This window comes from Argiope bruennichi, chromosome 8 (genome assembly GCF_947563725.1).
Source record: "Argiope bruennichi chromosome 8, qqArgBrue1.1, whole genome shotgun sequence".
Classification (NCBI taxonomy): Eukaryota; Metazoa; Arthropoda; class Arachnida; order Araneae; family Araneidae; genus Argiope; species Argiope bruennichi.
In genome coordinates this window covers 44,788,465-44,811,674 of record NC_079158.1, presented here as the reverse complement: position 1 = coordinate 44,811,674, position 23,210 = coordinate 44,788,465, and the positions used below count along the sequence as shown (strand labels likewise).

Genomic DNA, 23,210 nt, shown 5'->3' with positions numbered 1-23,210 from the left:
AGAAAAGCCGATATCCCCTTGCGATGAGGGGATTGGCAACCCTGCACAGCGGGATCAAACGAGGTTTGGAAGCCAAAGAAAGCGTACAGAGAACTCAAAGCAACGCAGCTTTCGTCTGAGAGAATGCGTGTTGTGATGTTGTGAGTCAAATGTACTGCTGTTCTTTTTAGTGGTTTAGTTTTTTTGAGGTGGTATTGATCTGATATAGATAAAGAAAAAGCAGATTCCCCCGCGTGTGTTCTGGATTATAGCTTTTTAGTTTTGTTTTTTTCTTTTTATTCCTTGGTTGTTGAGAAACTACCACACTGTGGAAAGGCAGTTCTTCTGGAATGAAGAATTGTTAAATATAAGGATTATTCGCACTGTTAATTAATAAAAAGAAGAAAATATACAATCGACTATAAAGGGTAAGTTTCATTTCTGTATTTAGAAATGGTGCACACATATTTATGGTTACCTTTTTTATATTTGGCAGAATTTTTTTAAAAAAATAATTATTGGGCGGAAAGAAAACCAATATTTATTAATTAATCTCGTTTTCGATAATTTGAATGAAACAGAATATTTTTTTTAATGAAATAAAAATAGGTGGAAAAAATTCCAATGTTCATTCTATTCATGGTTGAAACATTTAAGAACACTTAAGAATAATTCGTACTGTTTGTTTTCAAAGATTTCTATACGAAATGGAATATATTTTTTAATAAAATGGAAAAAATTGATAGAAGAAATATTAATTATAACAATGCTTGGAATATTTAAGAATATTGAAAAAAATGAGACTTTATTTTTAGATTTAAATATGAGACGGAATCTTTTATTTAATAAAATATAAATAGAAAGTAGTACAAATATTCGTTCCAATCATGTTTGAATTATTTAAGAACGTTGTAGAAATATTCAAATTATTTATTATCAAAAATTTACTTCTGAAATTTTTTTTTAAAGCTTAAATCCTGTTTACTCATGTGATATGTTTCAGAAAGTGCTAACTATGAAATGTAGCATGAGATTATGATATATTATATGTTTCATATTAGATTGATACTACTATATGAATAACATCTTAATGATGTTTTTCATATTCTTGCTTCGTAAAAGAACAAAAGAGAAAAATATTCAGCAAAATTTCAGCTGCCAACTCGAAAATCATAAATTTTTGAGCACTATGATATTATGTTAAATTAAATGAATTATTGTCAAATATGTTTGATAATAATTTATTTAAGAGATGATTTTAATTGATATTATATATGATTAGATTTCATTAAAATATTAATTTCAAACATCAATCAATTTTTGTAAAAAATAAATGATTTCCATCAAATATTAAAATATTTAATATCTTCGTTTTGTATCTAAAGCTATTTATCCTTGAGAAAGTAATATACTACCCAATGACTCATCTTTTCAAAGTAAAAGAAATTGTGTCCATGTCAACAATGGACATAGTCATATCCCAATCCCAACAATACAATCTATATATCTTGACTGTCATACACAACGTAACGGTTTCCGTTTGTCAAATACTTTTTCGTCATGGGCTACTGGTTCGGCTCTCTGCTAACAAAATATAAGAACATAGATTTTAGACTGTTAGTGATATTTGATGCAGTAAATCTTAAACTTTAAGTCTATGATTTAAATAAGTTATGTTATTTCTTAATGGCATCTACTGGTTGAATTTAGAGCGGAGTATCTTACTAATATAAATCTTTATGTTTAACGCAATGCTTTAAAATCTCTTACGATTTATTTCCAAGAGATTTTCTTGACATGTGCGTCTTAAATGCTTCCTGTGTTAGAAAGGCGATATACTGAATTTCGTATATTTTTAATATCAACTTATTCTAGTATAATTCAGTATATTACTTAGGATATTTAAAAGTGTTTGCTCAGCTTCAAGATATTCAAGAAATAAAAAGAAAATAAAGAATACTTTGTCGTTACTTCACATTCTGCACCAAAAGAATTCGATCGAAATTCGGCAGTTATTGCGAATGTTTGGTCGATTGATTTATCTCAAGATAAAATCCATTTAAGAAATGAATTTTCTGGAATTATAAAATATGCGGAGTGTCAACAATGTGAAAAATATTTATTTAAAGGACAAAAAGAAGAAATCATCTATGAAGGCTATATACCTCGTATTTAAAAAAACACATTATCGCACATTAAATTAAAAAAAATGGTGGTTAATTTTGTTTTCAAAAAGAATGGAACGATTAAAATTCTACCTATTCCAAAGTCATTGCTGCTATTCTCGTTATATCAACTAATAAGTCAGATTTATTAATGCATCAGAATTAATGCATTAATAACGATGCAGTAGAGTGAATATATAATTAATTGCTATAAATTTTTAAAATAATGGTATGGCTTTTTCTTTTCATTTAAGAGGGAAGTAATCCAGGACCTTAAACAATTGATTTCATCACTTTAAAGAATCTCGCTATGTGTTAATACCTCTTGAAGGTTTGTCTTTGTTAATTATTTACTGCGCAAGGGTTGTTGTTCAAATCTCCTTAAGAATGAATAACTTTTATTTTTGTAAATTATTGTGTGTTTTTTTTTGTTGAATTTCTTGAAAGCGTTTTGGAAAAGTTATTGACGGAATTATTACTCAGACGATTTTGTTAAATTGCTTGCTTTTAGTTCCGGATCATTTAAGTTAAAATAAATACTCGAAAGTGGTACAAGAATTAAAAGTAAAATTTAAATCTTTATTACTGCAAATTTCTTACATGTTTTTTCTTCTTTTTTTATATATCTTCAACCTAGATAAATTTTTTTCACAAAAATGACTAAAACTAAATAATTCCGAACAAAAAAAAAATCTTATTCATATGAAAATTTGAAATCCACATAAAAAGAAAGAATAAATGAATGCCAAACGATTAAATAAAAAATATTATTATTCTTGGAGTAAGAATTTAAAAAAATTGCATTTGGCTTTTAAAAATAGTCCTTTTTATGAAAAATGTATTATTTATTTTAATCTCTTAATTTCAGTGGAAAATTATATTTTGTACTTTCTTACTAACAGTAATTTATAAATAAATCATTAATTTATTTTCTGTATATATGAAGTCGGTAAAAATACTTCCACTTTTGTTTAAATGAGACTTTAAATGAGACTGAGACTTATCAGCATTATGAGACTTTATAATCACATTTATAGAGCAGCATTATGAGACTTTATAATCACATTTATAGATCAGCATTATGGACTTAATTTATTTTAATATAATTCTCTATTAAATAAATTGAAGAAATAAGTGTTAATAGTGTAAAATTATTATCAGAAGAAGATATTATTTAGATTAAATAGAAAATTATTTGGTAAGAAATTGACAGCATACTGATATTTATGGAATTCTTTAAATATTTATTAAAACAAAATAATTTCATCTAGGAATATATTCTTTGTAAGAAAAAGGAAATTACTGTTTCAAAAGAATTTTTTATAACAGGTATAAAATTTAAATATCCGCCATTTCTACCATCTGCAGTGGCAGACTAGTCTATTTATTACCTAGGGACTCTCTAGAACTAGGTGGAACCGCACGCAGATCGATTTTTTTTAAAGTTACCTAATTAATATGTTTCTAAAGAATACGAATTCTATAATTTATTAATTATTATTATTAATTATAATATTAATACATTATCAAGTATAATTGGTATGGCTTCTGTATGCTTTATTACGTTTATTCAATTATTAAAATATTTATTAAAACTAATGCTTTAATAGTATTGTGTAAAATGTGGCATACAGAACTTTCTGGGGTCATAATAGATAAATAAAAACAAATATATACTCACAAAGTTTATAAAATATGTAATATTAATCTTAAATATACCAGACACATATTAAAAAATATGCTGGAATTTGAAAATAAATTTCTCATCTTATAACGTGCACTGCATAATATCACAAAATATTCAATTCCGCTTCTGGATTCTTCCGAATATTCCGTTCAATTCTTGTTGTAATAAGAGAATTAGCTCTTTAAATCGTTTGGTGTAGATTATAATAAATTCTTCAGTTACTTTTTCTGTTTGCTGATATACATATTTAATTTATTTAATCAAAATCAATAAAAACAAGAAATATGCATTAGATTTCCACATCGTAGTCATAATATTAAAAAAGAGAGATTTCTTAGATAAAAAAGAGCTGTTGCGACATAAATCGTAAATATTTTATTTAAAAGTAGCTAACGATTATTTTAATAATTATAAATTTTATTTTGTAAATAGTTCTAAAATTCAGATTGGCAACAATGATATTTTTGGAACTTTTAATTTGTTGTATTAAAAACGATGCTAGAATTTTAAATGAAAATAAGTTGATGTAAATTTGATAATATTATTTGTAATGTAATAAGATTTAGTTTTATAGTAAGTTTGTCTGCATTTTATTTTTGTTGACGCACGAACACAACAGAGCAATTCTGTTTAGCTTAGATGTCAAATTTCGGTAATATTCTAATAAATATTATTTTTTAATGGGAAACTGATGAAAGGAGTAAGTTAATAAATGGAAGTCATAATTATTCGTGCATAAACATAGCTTCAAAACAAATTAAATTGCATGCGGTAAAATAGGCAAAACAAAACCTTAAAAAATAAATTTTTTCCAGGACATGATATGAACTGTCAATGGAAACAGTTTTAGAGTAGTTAAATGATTATGAATCTTTTATGAATTTCGAACTCAACATAAAAAGAGCCATACATTAATGGCGCCATTTTCTTCCAACACTGAAGCAGTTTAAGCGATCGCATAGCAAATTACTAATAATGCAATAATTAATTTTGGAAATAGGCACAATCATATTTTTGGGAAACAGCATGGTTATATCTCAAAATGCTATTTGGGAATTTTTCCCTTATTGCATCATTATAGCCTGTTATTGATACTAATGTAGTAGTTTCTGTATTAAAAGATAAGCTGAAATCTGTCGCGTTTCCGCAAAGTGCTTTATATCTAGATTTTTAAAAGAATTCTTCACATATCGTGATTTTTTTCGACATTTCAGTATAGCTTCAGACTATATTTAAAAATTTAAAAATTTCATAGCTCTTCAAAATCATAAACTGACCATTGAAGCCACCGAATCTAACTTTCACGAAGTACGTAGATAGGTAGCGAAAACTCTCCATAGGAAACAAACCGAAAAAAAAAAGAAAAAAAAGAAAAGAACACTTTTAATGAAGAAATAAATTAACAATTAAAAATGCATAAGGTATAAGAACTGATTGAAGAAATTAAGCAAAATTTATGAATTAATAAGCATGAGTGTCCCCCCCCCCTTCAACATTATTTATTCGAATTCTTTTTCTTTATACGAATACAACATGGTTCGCTTTGTATTTTGGTTTAAAGTTAAAAAAAAAATGATTGAATTAATAAGCATGAATATTCCCCGCTCAACATTATTTATACGAATTCTTTATTCTTTAAACGAACACAACATGGTTCGTTTTGTATTTTGGTTTACAGTAAAAAAAATGAATGAATTAATAAGCATGATTGTTCTTGCTTCAGCATTATTTATACGAATTCTTTATTCTTTAAACGAACACAACATGACTGTTTTTGTATTTCGCTTTACAGTAAAAAAATGAATATGGATTTTAGGCAGTTTTTATTTTACCGACACTGTAAGCATTTGATACACATTTAAAATGTTGGACACAAGATGACTTACCAAATTTTATTTGTTTAAGTCGCTGCGTCTTCGAAGTATTGCGCTCGCATACTCTCAAATACATACACCATAAATATTTAATCCTTTGTTTGGTTGAACTCAAAACTTGATATAGGTCAAATATTTTAACAATAAATCTTTATGCTTAGTTTCATATATTAGCTATTTGTATTTTTGAGTTAATAGTTTTCGAATGGGGAATTGATGTACCAAAGGACAATCTTTTTATTGGAGGATTTCATCCAACATTTGGAAGAAATTTGTATATTTGATAAGGAAGAAATGCATATACCAAATTTTATACCAATACCTCGTTGAGTTTTTTTTCTATGAAACAACAGATAGACACAGTTTTCCAAAGATGTATTTGTTTAATACAGGGATGACTGGAACTTGGACAATACTTAAAAATTCGAGATCAATTTTTTTTTAATGATTGCAATACTTTGCTTACTTTTTTTATGATAAAGTAAAAAAAAATAACCAGTGTGTTTATTTAATTGTTCAGAGACTGCATCTAAACAGTGGTTAAATTCATTTATTGCAGGAGTTTTCTAAAAATCAAAAACATCGAAATTAAAAAAGCTTTTCTTATTAAATGTCTAGTTTCAATGTAACTAAACGATTTACAAAGTTTCGTTGCCAACTTTTGTAACAGTTTTCTAAAACTGTGCAATATGCTTATTGGAAATTAAAATTCCTAAACATCGACGCATAATTGCATATATTCCTTGAAAAATACAAATCTAATGCATGCCATTGTTACATTTTTACCGTTTTAAGCAAATTACTCACGATTAAAAAATATCTCTGACCTAGATTTTAACAACTGATAACTATTAATGAATAAACCACTGAAGAATGGAACACTGGCATGGAATTCAGAACATGACTGATAAAATTTAAACTCGCATATTCTTGCGCACTGATTCGCATTCTGAAGCGCCAAACTCCCTCAAGGTTATCGCCTGAATCAGTTTAAATTTTAATGTCCGTCATTTCCTAACATGGTATTCTAACGAGCTCTACATTTTTTAAAGAAATCGTTACAAAATAGCTTCGAATTAGCTGAAGCGAGAGAAAAACGCTGAAGTAATCATCATAAATAAGCAGTTGTGAAGAACTTTCTAAAGAATTACTTTATTGACTGAAAAACAGCTATTATCCTATCATCAACTTCAGCTATTGTCGGCTCTTTTACTTATTATGCTAGAATTGCGCAGCAAATCCTCTTTCTGACAGCTAATATAAATGGAAGCTGTATTTCTTTAAATGTATCAAATAGGAATATCTTACACTGATATATTTGCATTTTATTTCTTATATGGTAATGCATAACTGCCGGCGTCCAGGCATAGGGGTAGCGCGTCTTCCCCGTGATCGGGGCGTCCCTCGTTCGAGTCCCGGTTCAGCCATGGCTGTTTTTCCTCTGTGTAGATGTGTGAATGTGCCCTCCTGTAAAAAGGGGCTGTGCAAGCGAATGTGATGCATGAAATAGCTAAGTCGTACTCTTGGCCCTAGTTGGCGCTATTGAAAAAAGTGTCAGGGGTCTAATAAAGTGCCGTAAGTCACAACAAGATATTACTGAATTGACTTTACTAATCTGACTTTATTGTGATATTCACTTTTTTAGAATTTTACTACCAATGAGAATGTGGGAATGGCAAAAGATGATGTAGTGCCAAATAGTGGGTGGATTTAGATGCTCCAAGCACTTATCTTAATAGGTACAAGGGATGACAAAATATTCATTTCACTTTTAAAACCAAGTAAAACTTGAAAATTAAAAGAATAATACGAGGCTCTCAGTAGTCTCACACTTCCTATGCCACTTAGTATTTAAAAGAAATATGTGTGTCGTTTAAATGAATATGCATAGATTCAACATGAATTTACCGAGACAAAAAAGCAATTTTAAGTGTCATTCTTTGCAATATATTTGTTTGAAACAATTTTTAACCAACTGTAGAGTTCAGTTGAGTATTTTTATTTCTTTGAGAATTATAGGAATATGTTCTGGAGCTTAAGATTTGAAAAAAGTCTAATTTAGCATCGCAATTATTTTTTATGCCGTTATCTGTCAAATGAAAAAGAAGAAATCGTAACTTCGTTGTGATCGTCATCGTAGTATCATGTGTTACCGTCTGTTTGTTTGAGGTAATTTTTAAACAAATGTAGAGCTCAGCTGAGTATTTTTATTTCTCTAAGAATTTTAGGGATATGTTCTGAAATTTAAGATTTGAAAAAGTCTAATTTAATATCACAGTTATTTTTTATGCCATTAGCTAGCCAAATGAAAAATAAAAAAAAGCGTAACTTTGTTATGTTCGTCTTCGTAATGTCATGTGTTACCATCTGTTTGAAATATTTTTTAAACAAATGCAGAGTTCAACTGAGTACTTTTATTACATTAGGAATTTTAGAGATATGTTCAGAAAAATCTGAAAAGGTCTAATTTAACATCACGATTATTTTTGTATGCTGTTAGTTCGCCAATTGAAAAAGGGGATGGCATAACTTCACTATTATATAATTAGCTTTAAGAAATACTTCATAAACAATCGAGGATTAAAATTTGTATGCGTTGTTAAGTTCTAAAAATGAAAATGTTAAAGAATAGAAAAAGTTTTAAACCTAAGAACTGTCCTTATAATTCGAGATATATTTTCCGACTGTCTTCGTAATTTTGAACAGCGAATCGTTCGCTAAGATTGCATCCTATTTTCAAAACGTTTACACCATATCAATGACATTTAGCCTTGGAAGTTGGATTAAACATACTCCAAATTCACATATAAAGTGGATCTTTAAAATGATAGAGTTTCGAACTTGTAAATCTAGGTTAAAACCCACCAGATCTTATTTAAAAAATCAAAGCAGTGTAAATTTCGATATTAATTGTACAAGGGATTTCTTTTTCATTTTTTTCATCGCTAAGACTTATAAATTAATTTTTTCCTCGCCAATTGACAAATAATGATAATAATAGCAACATTTCAGTTTCCTTTATACTTGTAATCAAAATAATTTTCCAGTTAACTTAATGACTTATTACTCCAAAAGCCATATATTAAATTATCTTTTACTCGAAAAAATAACATATCATTATAACCTGTTGAGAATAAACAGAAAATACGTAGCTATCACGTTGCGCGGTGAACCGTACATCAAAGGAATTCGGCAGCATGTTCCGGAAAAGGATAATTTTCATTCGCTAGCAACTTTCGCATTGGCCAACTCCCAAGTCCTTAACATATCTTAAAAAACCATTACATTTTCCTTCCAAAAACGTACCCACTTTATCGGAAACTTGCTAGCGAAGTCCCTATTTTTCAGGAGGAAGGTTTTTGAAGATTCCTGTATGATCGGCTTAGTGATAATGCATCGATAAATTTCAAAGGCTTTGCATTCAATGGATTTTCTTATATTCTGTCATATTTTAAACCTTGTGCATTGGAATTGAATTTATCCTATTATATATAACCTAGTTTTTATTATAAACAGCTTTTTTTTGGTAAATGCGTCAAAAGTTTGAATTTTGTTAATAAAATTTAATTTAATTGTTCAAGATTAGACTGATTAATTTTTATTGTATTTGAAAATATTTGCTATTTATTAATTTCAACGAATAAATGTAATTAGCATCTGTAATGTAATTATGTTTATTTGATGTGCTAAATTTCATTATTACTCTTATTATATAACGTAAGAAACGTAACAGTGAATTTGAATATATTTATATAATAAAGCATTAATAATATATATTTATATATATTGTATTAATAAAATATAAGAAATATGGTTATTATGCTGAAAATAGAAAGTTTAATTATGTTAATATAACATAAACAATAATATTGCGCTAATAAAACTCAAAATACAAAAAACAACAGAATATTAAAATTTATTTTTAGAAGCTTAATTATATTTATACAACATATATAATGTTTATATGCACTATTAAAATTTAGCATAACATAATAACAAAGCATAGTGAAAGATGTGTTAATAAATTAATTTAAGTGTCGTATGTTATATTTAATAATTAAATTAAGTTACTTAGGTTCAGTTAAAGAATGTTTAAAACATGAAATTGACTTTGTTTGCCAGGGAAATTTTTTTTCTTAGTTCGCAATCTTTCTGTCATTGTTTAACTTGTGAAATAACTAATATCATCGAATAGTTAATTATTTTAAATTAATTAAATGTCAGAATTTTGTTACATTATTTGAATTTTATAATTATATTTCTTCAATTCATTATTACATTAAGAAATAAGGTAAGGAAATTTAACGTATGGACAAATATAATGTTTTTAACTATCTTATTAACTAAACAATGCAAAGAGCCTTAATTACGTAATATCAATTAATTAAGTTGGTTTTGTTCAAGAATGAAATATTTAAAATAATGAAACTGACTTTGCTTATTATGAAAAATATTTGTGTTCTTACTCTCTAATCTAATGGTCTGCCATAAGTTAATTTATAGAATAATTAATTAATCTGTGCAATTATAAGTTATTTACGCATTTTAATCCATTTTACACATTTTTCATCCTTTATTTTATGAAATAACTAGATTTCTCATTTTATCGGCGACAAAACCGAATAAATTCTAGTCTTGTTGCTTTTGTGGCCATTTTTCATCTCATTGTAATTGTTCGACTTCCATAGATAATCCTCTTATTCATAACTTGGAAGGGAAAAGATAAATATTCAAAGAGAGCGTTTGCAATCTACGATTTTTTTTAATATTTCTATTATTAAAAATATAATTATCTTCCTTTCTTTCTAAAGAACATTTCCTCAATTCCATTTCCCGTCGGAATTAATTTTCCTCTGAATAATTTATCGAAATTGAGTCAGGAAACAATCAATAACTAGCTCTTGTTCGTTAAAAATAAAAAGAAACTGGTTATAATAAAAGGAAATTTCCTTTTTAAAAAAAGCTATGATACAAATTTTCAAATTATACAACAGAACGATAATAAGTCCGAACCTGAATTGTTTCTGCTAGAATTCGGAAAGAATCGGAGGAAAACATTTCTTTTCTTACATTACGGTTAGAATAATACAGTTAGAATAAGAATGAAGTTGTGGAAACCACGACAATGAATCTTTTGTGTGTTGTTCTTGATTGTTGAAAACGATTTTTCGAATTTCTCATTTCTAAAACAATTGGCTGATTGTTATTAAATACTTGTAGCGTGCTTCCTATTCGTAAACTTAGAAATTGGCATAATGTGCTATAATTGAGAAGCTTTTCATACAAAGGCCTTTTATACTGTTGAACTTAAAAAAAAATGTCTACTCAGGAAATGTTATTTAAAAACTATTGTTGGAAACATTTTGTACAAAGATGATTTGTTATACCGTCTGAGCATATTGTGTAGGTTTCCTCAATTTTTGCGAAACAAAATGATAGAACTCTTTATGTTCTAAATGATTCTTAATTATCTTTTAATTTCGAGGTAGAATAGAAAGGATTATATATATATATATATATATATATATATATATATATATATATATATATATATATATATATATATATATATATATATATATATATATATATATATATATATATATATATATATATAAAGAAATGGAATAATAACTGAAATGTTTCCTACAATTTCTGTGAAAAAGTGATAGGACTTTTATATTCTGTTTATCCTTATTTTTTAAAAAAATTATGTTTAGTATAGAAAAATATTACTACGAATAACGAGGAGAAAATTCATATTTAATTTATGTGTTTCCTTATTCACCACGTTTACGTGTTAAAAGAATGGAACAATAACTGAAATAGTTATTTGAAAGAGAAAATAGACGGAAATATTGGTTTTGGTATTCATTTATTTTCCCAAATTCAAACAAAAGCCTTTGTTTTTAGCTTGAGGTATTGAATATTGTTTAAAATTGAGACGAGAAAATGGAAACGTTCATAGTTCGTGCTGTGAAAAAATTTTTTCTGTAAATTATGTATATTTTATCTTTGTGAAATATTTGATATGCTGATTGCTGTTCAACAATACAAATTTAAATAAAACGAGTTTCACGAATTGTAGAAAAAAATGTTTTGGTGTTGACTTTTTTCGGTGAAAATTTGATCATCACACTTTCTTGATTATTTAATCGGCTTTTATTTTGACAACAGTTGGTAACTAATTTGGTAGATAATCTACAATTCTTCGCTATCGCTATAAAATTTTCATATCTTTTCATTTCGAAATACAGTGTGCTATTCTCACAATACAAATGCACTCAACGTAATATGAAACCTTATTTTATAGCAGTCAGAAAGAATTGAAGCAATCTTTATATTTTGTTTAGATTAAAGCTCTATTTTGAGCATTAACAATTGCCATATGGGGAAGGAAATTATAACGCTGAATTGCGTTTATATGAAGCGAATGATACTTGGGGGATGGTACTCCAATCGACAACTTCTGAACCACATTATTAACAGAATATATGGTTCATGATCGAAAGTTTAATGTAAATTTATGTACTTCGAATTACTACCGCGCTACGACTACAGCTTTGATTAAAATCAAAGATAGCATTATAAGATACCATTTTCTTTAAAGTCTGTGAAAAATAACATTTTATTAAAAAGTATAATTTTTTTTAATAAAATAAAACTGGTATTTGAAAACTGTTATTAATATAATGCTAGTAGACTTTTATCAAATAGGTTTAGGTATAGGTTTGGTTTTAATTGAAATATTATTTTAAATCATACAATTCTAAAGAGGAATTAATGTTATTCTTGGAAGGGTAAAACTTAAGAGAAGTTTGATGAAGTTTTAATCGAAAATATTTTTTGTTTGTTTGTTTGACAACTTTAGTTTTGTAAAAATAATTAAGAAATTCAGAAATAAAATTTCAAGATATAATAATAAATTAAACAACTCTATAAGTAAAAGAGAAATATTAAATTTTTGGTATCAATCTGGAGATTTTTCTTCTATTATGAATAATATTTAGATAAAAAAAATATATAATAATTCATTTCAAAGCTTAAGATTTAAAACTGCAAACTACACGTTTGAGGCAGAATTAAAATTTTGATCGAAATGCTTTTAAAATTCGTTGAGAAGCGATTTGGAATTAATTCAGAATAAAAAGCTTTTTTGCTAAGTTATTCTGAAGATGCAACTATTTTGAAATTGACTTGAACCATGTGAGCTTTTAGTTTTTTCAATCAAATGTTTGTCGTAGCAAAATCAAAGCGCGCCGAAAAATCTCAAAAATCATCCAACCATATCTGAATCTACAACATTTATAATTTTTCTGATGGGTTTTTATTTATATATGTATTGAAAATGATGGAAATCAATAATTCAGGTATTATTGTTTTAGATGAAAACTTTATTGTATGTTGTTTCTTTCAAACGAATAATTAATGGTAGAAAAATATCGTCTGATAAAAGAAATTTCATCATCCTAATTGCTACAACTTTACCATTCCGAAGTTTTTAAAATTATCTGGAATTGAAGTAAATCATTTTAAAATGAGAAAAATGTAAATGCATTTCCACATCTAGAAGAGATTTTTAACCAAAAGCTTCCAAAGAAATATAAAATTTCAATTAATTCTTCTATTTATAACCATTAAATTTGTATTTTACTTTATTTTTATGTAAAAGTTTTCTTCGTCTTAATGAGATAAAATTTACATTTTTCTCATTTTAAATTATGAAAAATTGTTTTGAAATTGCTGTATTTGATTTTTTATGTTTTGAATTAAAATTATTTCTTTATTTGGATGCTGTTGCCAGATTTCTGAAACTCATAAGTTATGTTGCTTTCATTTTTATCGTTTGGTATTTTTAAATTCTTGAAAAATCAAGTCTTTATTACCGAATAGAGAAAATTTACGAACATATTGGAGTTATTCTTTTCTTTCAATATTTTTACAAACAAAACCACAAAATGGAAGTTTTTTTTTATGTTTCGAACAGTTATTGCTAATATTTCAGTTGAAAAAGTTACAGTGAAATAGTGGTTAGTGACTGAAATTTCATAAGCATGTATTTTTGCTTTGTCAGTGTCGTTTTGCGTGTTGAAATGTATTATCAGACTCATCATTGTGGTTTTCTTTCGCAATATCCATTTTAAACAGTATCATTCACATGATAACATGACATAAATTAATTTTTATCGTCATTGTCTGCTTTGATAGTCAAATTCATCTTTTTGTTCAATCTTACTTAAGCGAAAGAAATGTTTTTTAAAAAGACATGTTTTTATTTGAAATTTTTCTTATATATAGTATATTTGTAAAGAACTATATTTCATTCTCTAATATTATCTAAATTATAAATTTTAATTTTAACATCAATATATAACAGCAAAATAGATCTGTGCATATTATTATGCCTTTTATAAAAGATGTTGAATGAGATAATCGATATTTTTTTGTTTATATCAAAGTTTTCAAAATTTAGTAAATAAACTGCTGATACTATGTTTATTTAAATTTGCATTTTGTTTACCTTTTCTGATTAGTTAATTATCACAGAACAACTATGAAAATAATTTTTCCTCTTTAAAGGCGTCTGTAATTAAAACTAATGAACGGAATAAAACTGGAATTCGCATATAGGGTATTAAAGAAAAACTTGAAAAATAAAATTCCAATTACATGCCGATAGGGGAGATATTGGCGCTATCAAATTAAAAAAATGAATATCAATAATTACAAAGAACACTCAGAAAATGGACTGTGGAAAATTGTAGTTATGTTCAAGTAGTGTTAAACTCACAGTAAATAGCGTTTTATAAATAAATATTAAGCCAAATTATTAAGTTTTCTGAATCTCATATGACATTTTCAATGTGCTCATCTTTTGTGTGTACACACATATTGCACCCGATGTATGACTCCATTTTGAATCCATTCCAAAGCCAATAAATATTTATTTCTGATTTCCACCATTCTTTTTCGAATTTAAGTCTCTTTTATATTAGTTCTATTCAAGCCTTCTAATTCAATTTTTTTAATCATTTTTCTACGCTTGAGCAAATTTATTTTAAAAAATATAAGACGAAAATATTTATTTGATATAAATACTTTATCAATCTTTTATGACCAAACGATTTTACTCACTAGAGATAGAATTACGAAAGCTGATAATTTTTTTTAGCTCCAAAGAATTTCTAGTTACAACTGTGTTAATTAAAAAATCGATCTAGCAATTATGTGTTCTTCTACGTTTTTTTCCAATACGATCACGCATAGTCGAGTTCCCAAACAGGTAATTAGCGACAAACAATTAGATTAGCTCGTAAAAAAATGAGAAATCTTCATTATTAGAGATGAGCTGTCACATGACTGAATTAATTTGTATCGAAAAATGCTCGCTTTATCTTCTAAGCATTATTTTATGTTTTCCTCTTTTTGGCATAAATGAAAAAGAATTCCAAAAATGTGAATTTTCTGTCTCGCAATTAAGTGTCTTTGTATTGATATTGAGCTGATTTTTGCGATAATGGTTTTTTAACTAGGGAGAAAATAATATTCGTCAAGAATTATGAAACGGATTTTAGAATAAATTACTTATAATTATCTGGAAGCTGTAAATAATAATTTTAGTTTCAAAATTAGAATCACCATTCGTAATTTAAAATTTAATAATTTGACTGTGAATAATGTTCCAAAAGTGTAAAATAATATTTCAGAATAACACACTTTTTTTTAATTCTTTAACTGGAGCTGTAAATATAAATTTTAGTTTCAAAATTAAATTCACCATTTTAAAATTAGAGTTCAGTAATTTGATTTTGAATTATGTTCCAAATGTGTAAAATGATATTTCAGAATAACACACTTTTCTTTTTAATTCTTTAACTGGAGCTGTAAATATAAATATTTGTTTCAAAATTAGAATCACCATTCGTAAATTAAAATTGAATAATTTGACTGTGAATAATATTCCAAAAGTGTAAAATAATATTTCAGAATAACACACTTTTCTTTTTAATTTTTTAACTGGAGCTGTAAATATAAATTTTAGTTTCAAAATTAAAATCACCATTTTTAAATTAGAATTTAGTAGTTTGATTTTGAATTATGTTCCAAATGTGTAAAATGATATTTCAGAACAACAAACTTTTCTTTTTAATTCTTTAACTGGAGCTATAAATAACAAATTTAGTTTCAAAATTAATATCACCATTTGTAAATTAGAATTCAATAATTTGATTGTTGATAATAGTCCAAATGTGTAAAATGATATTTCAGAGCAAACATACTTTTATTTTTGATTTTTTGAGTCCCGCTTTTTTAAGTAATTAAATTTATTACATTATTGTTAGACTTTCAATAACATATATATATAAAAAAAACAGGTTAAATATTTAAATTCTCAGATAATAAATTACTAAGTTTTTGTTCCAAGTGAAATGGAGATAAGTGTGTTGTGTCTCAGCTCAAACCGCTTCATTTCACTTCACGCCACGTAGTGGCGTGGTTTTTACTGATAGCCCTTTTTCTTGTTACGAGAAAGGAAAATTGCTGATTGGAATCTTCTGCATGCTCCTGCATAGGTGTTGTGGCCTGTGGCATTTTACATGCCCGTTGACAGTCAACTGTCAGTTTCGATCTAAGCCGAGTAAGTGTATCTTATTTTTCCAGTAGCGCCAACAACAGCCAAGAGCACGACTTAGCTACTTACGCGTCACAACCCTTTTTACGAGGCGGACTTCATTCATGCATTTCATTCACTCATCCACAGATCGTAATTTATACCTGAATTACAGAATGATCACCTCTGAACCAGTACTCCCAGTGGTATTACTCTCGACATGGAGGACTTTGGGACCACAACAGATTTATACGTGCTCCAATCACCACACACACGGAGAATCTTCGGCCGGCGGGGTTCGAACTCGCAGCATAAGGGATGCGAGTCCAACGCCTTACCAAAAAGGTTTCCCCGGCCCGGTCCTGTATTAATTGATTAAATTTTTTTTGTACCTCAGTTCCAAAAAAGCTTTAAATATTTAATAAGAAACAACCAAGAAAGGGCAAATATTCAGAAATTGGAATTGTATTAGCTAATCCGGTTCTTTCTAATTATTTAACTGGTGACTATAATGATATGAGAACCCTACGCTTGAAATATAGTAATATTGAAAGGAAGTACATGAAGGTACAGTCAGGTACATGAAGGCTTTTATATTGAGATTCTTAAATAAAATGAATTGAACATATGTTTTATGCTTAATAGCAACGACAAAAAATTTTCACCAGTTAAATTTTTAAAAATGAAATAAGTTAAATTTCCTGAAAAATTTAAATGTGTATTATTTTACAAGCAAAACAGTAAGACTATTTTTATTTCAGTTAGTGAAGAAGATATAATAATCATTTTAAATTGATTGCTCGCTCATTAATATCTGCGATTGCATTTTAAATTCAATATAATGTCAGAAATTTTACTTAAAAATCTTAAAATTAATATATTAAAACGAACAAATAAAAAAACCTAATTCTTTTATTCGCGTGCAAGATGTCTGCATTTAAAAATATTTTTAAAGTAATTTTTTTCAAACACATGTCTTAAATGGAATGCTTCTGACTTTCCAAAAAAAAATTTAATTATTAAATAAAATTAATTTTAATTAGTAAATAAAATTAATTAAGTTAAATATTGTTGGCAAAAAAGTAGACTTGGATGTAAAAGAAGTGGTTGACAAAAAAGCAAACTACCATGCAAAAAAATGTTGGCAAAAAAACAAACTACCATGTAAAAAAAAATGTTGGCAAAAAAGCTGACTTCCATGCAATAAATAAATGAATAAAAATAAAAACTGTCCTACGTCTTTCAAATTAGTTATATGCAAAACGAATGTATGCGCTTAATGAAGTGCTTAAGAAAAAAATTAAGAAGTTATGTAGAAGAGAATTCCAATTAAAATTGCAGCATACAAGTATATTGTAAAGCGAAAATGATGAATATAAAATAAATCGTAAATTATGTTAATATATTACACAATTAGAGATTATTTAAACTTGGATACATGTTTATTAAAAAATATCCAGAGAACGAACGATAAAAGCAATATTATAATGGTTTTTTGCATATATGTGTTGCGAAATGACATTAATTTTCTTATATTCATATCGAAAATATTCTCCTTATGAGAAAAACAGCAAATTAAGCTATCATTGTGAATATTTTAACAGCACTCACAAGACTAAATAAAACGAATGTTACTCTTGAATGTGTTAAACTGTATTTCTTTTCCTTTCATCACAACAATTTGTTTTAAACCGTTTTTCTTTCATTTTATCTGTCGTAATCGCTCGATAAATGACTTTTAAATGCTAGAATACGCTATTCATTCCATTTCGATATCGAACACCAAAGCTAAGAATGATGAAATTATGTTAAAAGCTTTAAAGGTAAAGAAATAACAGAACAATGCAAGTGGAAGCTGAAAAAAAAAATCTGCGTTTAGTAGTCGCAGCTGTTTGAAATGAAATAGAATCACAGCTGTGTTCTCACTTCACTCGTGAAAAGGAAATTTATTCAATTTGTTTTTCTAAAAAAAATAAAAAAATAAACACTTTTTAAAGAATTACAAAGATATAGCAGTTTGAATTGTTTCTTTAGAAAAGAAAATACTGTTCTTAGAACATGGGGTTAAATTGCCATTAAGAGTTCTGTTTTATACTCATAAATAATTCATTAACTCTTCTTGCAAACGAGTTATGCACTGTTTTGTTATTTTCTTAGTACATTTTTGAATATTTTTCATATGCGATGATAAAATTCTCTATTTAAAGATTATTTGGTTTTATTGATGATTAAAAAATCAAAGAACTGAATTTATTTATTTCCACCTTTTTTAACTTTGATCATGACTGTTTTGATCTGATGTTAAGAGTGTGGGTTTTGGATTAGAGTACCGCAGATTAGAAGTTCAGTTCATATATATGAGTCTGGTACGCTTTAATTTTGCTACCGTAGGTAAACGCCCTCATATTTGTAAGAATAGAATCCCGAATTAGGTATTGTCATCTTACCATTTTCAATATTCGGAGATTTGTTCCAAAATAGCTTCAAAATGGCTTATCTAAAAATATAGCTTTTAACGTTGCCATTTCTTTAATTTTAATTAATTAATTTAATTATTTGAATTTAATAATAATATGAATAACTTAATTTAAAAGAGAATTTTAATATCTGTTTAACTTTTAAATATTTATGTAAATTAAGCAAAAAGAATAAATAGATCATATTTTAATTCTAATATATATGTATATATATATCTCTTTTAGTGAAAGGCCTTAATATTTAAATATTTTTTGGAGGAAAGTTGTTGGTGATGAGAGTTTCAGAAAAAAGACTAATATTACTGTACAAAATGGCTTGTTCTTATTTATTTTCAGAAATCTATATTTTAAAAAGCATTACTTTTGTATAAATAAGTTGGAAGTACTAGCATTTAAAGAACACCAAAGGAAAGTTTTTGCAGATATGAATTTTGGCTATAACTTTATTTATTTATTTTTGTTTGTTTCTTTTTTGGAAAGAAATAGTTGAAGCAATTGATATTCAAGAACTGTATTCCATCAAAATATATTCGCTACCCTATCTCTAACCAGTTCACTTTTTCCCCCTAAGATAAACCAGCGCACTTTGGCATTTGTGGATTCAATCGAAACATTTCAGATATTCAAAGTAGAATATAAAGTCCCGAGTAAATAGAATTTCCTATAACGAAAATCTCCAATTCTCGATGCAAAAAAGTATTCAAACACAATAAATAATATGAATAATTTTATTTCTATAAAATAATCTAATTTTATAGTTTTTTTTAAGTTCTTATAACACAGATGATATGGTGAAAACACATGAATTGCTGAATGAATGTTTTTTAAAATCAATAAACTTTGAAATAAGCCTAAATTATTTAAAAAATTTATTCGACTTATTTTAGTTTTTAAATATTCCTCGATCATATTCTATTTTTAAAAATGTATAAAATTATTTTAGTTTATTATATTTTTATATTAAAAAACTAATCTGTTTAGTCCAATTTAAGTTAACAGCTGATAAGTAAAATTCAGTTTCAATAATATTATTTAGGAAATCATATGCATGAAATTACACAAATTAAAGCACCAAATAAGCTTCTTTATTTTTTGTATACTAAGAAATAGAAAGCTGGATAAAAATGGAAAGAGATAATAATTTATTCATATAAAAATATATGAAAGAAATAAAATCATTTTATTTTTAGAATTTTGCGAAAATTAATTACATATTTAAATCGTAAAATATCAACTATAATTTTAAAATATTAATAACGAATCTTATAAATTTTCTTGATTGTAATCATAACTTACACTTCTTATACAAAATATATTTAATTAATTTCACGTGATTTAATAAAATGTTCATTGCATACTGGAATATTTAATGACATTTTTTTTCGTTGGAAGTAAAGTGATATATAAATTATCTTCTTTTAATAAATAAACGTGTGCGTGGGTTTATCCTTATCATTTTTTAGTTCCGATATTTTTTTTAAATTTTATGCTATAGTTCTATATATAATTCGACAAGATATAAATTCGCTTAATTGTCAACAGTTTCGAAGTCTGAAGTTGCAGCAAACGATTTTTATTATCCTATAAATTTCTATTGTAACATAAACTGCATAAATTGCTTAAGATTAATAGGTGGTCCAATTTATATGATAATATTCCCTACTGTGCGTGGATTCTTAATTAATTACAGCAATGGGACTTTTACTATATTCCCAATTTTTTTTCCAATTACGAAAAGAATATTAATGAATTTTCTAGAAAGTATACTAAAAGAGTAATGATAGCTAAATAGAAAAAAGCAATGCTGCCTTTAATTTTTTTTTCTTTAAAGAAAAAAAAATTGGATTGTCTTCACATTTTTTTTAGAATATTTTCATACAACTTTTTCCTTTTCTTAAATTCGTGTCTTTCTTTGTTCTATTTTCTGTGCACGCGAAGTGCTTGAAAAACTCCTTCATTCCAGATTCGTGCCGACATACGTGAAATACTGTTTGTTCTTGGAGGTTTATTTTTGAAATGTGGTTCACAAAAGTAGCTCGATTTATGTGAATAAAAACTTATCTCTGAAGAAAAGCTATTTCACAGGAGGTAGTAGCATTTAAAGTGATGCATTGAGGTTATTTGTAAGTTCCGTCGTGAAATTTTTCACTTCGAAACTAGGTTCTTCACTTGAGAATTAGTTAATTGTTTTTTTTCTGTTAAAGAATGTATTCGTAATACAGTTTTTTTAAAAATTCTATCTGTTTTGAATTGTTGAAAAGGGAATAATGATTTTTGTTGTAGAACTGGTTTGAAATTCTAAGGCTTTTTTTCTTATATTTCTCGTAAAATGGATATATTTAGTAGCAAAATTAAATAGGTAAATTTGTTATTTGAATTTTAACTATGCTTTTAAGATCGAATATTTGCATTTGTACGCAGAAAATATAAAAAGTTGTTTTCTTTCGAATTCAAATTTTAATTATTTTACTGTAATGCATTTATATTTTGAATATTCAAATTAAAAATGCAAACCGAAAAAGTAAATACAACAATTTCTTTCTACTCAGCACACAAAAAATATAATTCTGCAAAAATCGCCGTCTGCAAAATTTCATTTGCAGACGATAATTATTTCTCCGAGCTTTTGTATGCTGTTTAATATTTAGAAATGGAAAAAAGAATCTAGTTAAATATTAAAAAATAGTTTTAAAATTTTCTGTGAAAGCTGGAAATAAGGTTTTGAAAGAATTAAATGCTTTTATTGCATTTTAAATGAAAAGATATTCATATTTAAAAAATAAATTATTCCATATAAATATTTTTAGATTTACACGAATTGTTTAAGATTAATATATCTGTAAGTATTATATAAAACACATTTTTCAAATTTAAAAAAATGTGATTCATTTGTTTAAAGGATTTTTCATTCCTTTTTCTTTTTTCTGCCATTTTTATTCTTTATATGGATATTATTTAAATGACTGTTTATAAAGTTTCAAAGATGCAGCCCCATTATTCTAAAATTGTTGGCTATAATTTAAATATTTTTCCAATTTTATTTGCTGTAAGAATACGCTGACTATGAAAATGATGAAATTCGTTATTATGATTTGTGATCAAAATCCCATTCTTCCGATAGCTAAAATTTTACAAATTAATCAGATACATTTTCATAGTAATAAAGATTTTACATAAGATAAAGTTTCATAGTAATAAAAAACTTTTTAATTATGATGTGTTGACATCAATTTCGTAGAGTGCAGTATAAATTGAAACAGTTACCTATCATTTAACCTGTTCTAATGGGACATATAGAGAATCTGGGGTGTGCAAAGTGATAGGCTATGTGAATTCCTAACAAACCTCATTCAGAATTGTAACACGTAGGGGTATAGCGCATGTCTGATTTCGATTTAGAGAAATATCTCGTTGTGAGGATTCTAGATGGGTCATTACAGAATGTAGCATTGCACAGATTGACTAACATAGTTTCTAGAATGTTCTAAAAATATTTGCACTTTATTCAACGAACTTGAAGAAAATAGAAGAATAAAGAATTATGCTATCTTGATCTTTCAGTTCAAATTCTGTAACTGAATGTTTTTAAAAATTTAATAAAAGTTTTTATTGATTGTTTCTGAAGAATTTCTTTCAGAATGTGGATATAATGATTGATTTTGTAATTTGATTTTAAGTAATGTTTCCTTATTAATATTCTAACAGCTCAATTACAGAACGTATAACAACTTTGGTTGAAATTCTGACTTGAATATTGAAATAAACTCTTCTAAAATTGGCAACTAATGTAAAGAAAATTGTATATTTTAAGTAAACCGATGCAATTTTGTGAAGAAAAAGTGAATTAAAATTTGATTGAAAGGATTTTTATTATTGATCAATAACTAATTAAATAATGTAAATATTTATTTAAAAATTTGTGACTTTTGATGAGAACAATGACTGACGCAACTTTTAAAACGTTTCACGAAGAGAAGCGCAAAATTTTTCAACGCATTTTATTAAGTATTCATTTCTATTTGATTATCTGATTTTTATTACTATCATATTAGATAGTTCTTGTGTCCTTTTTAAAAAATTCAATTACATTATCGACTATTGTAACAATCTTGTAATCTCTTCATTATTTCATCCATTTCTTCATTCGTCGTTTTTACATCATCGTTCTTAATTAATCGTTTGGCATCCTCAATGTCTCAAAAATCTTTATTTGTCATTTGCAATTTATAAAATTTCTGTTGTTTAATTTTCAATGTGACAGCACAACTGATGCTTTGCTGTTTACTGCGTTTGAATAAAATTCTAGTGTTGGACAAATTAGTTGGAAGCAATTGTGATACCAAGTATATTTAAAATCGTTCTCAACAAATCCATACTGTACTTCTATAATAAACATTTTCTGCCCTTTTAGAATTC

The 23,210-nt window shown here is 26.6% G+C and overlaps 1 protein-coding gene across 2 annotated transcripts in view; it reads left to right on the top strand.

The window, feature by feature from the left end:
• The first annotated feature begins 72 nt into the window (after positions 1-72).
• LOC129980931 (uncharacterized) overlaps positions 73-23,210 on the top strand; it is a 259,342-nt gene continuing 236,204 nt past the window's right edge. For both annotated transcript variants that reach the window (XM_056091431.1, XM_056091432.1), the window contains exon 1: positions 73-407. The gene's annotated coding sequence lies outside the window, so the exon portion shown is untranslated. The remainder of the gene's footprint in view (positions 408-23,210) is intronic.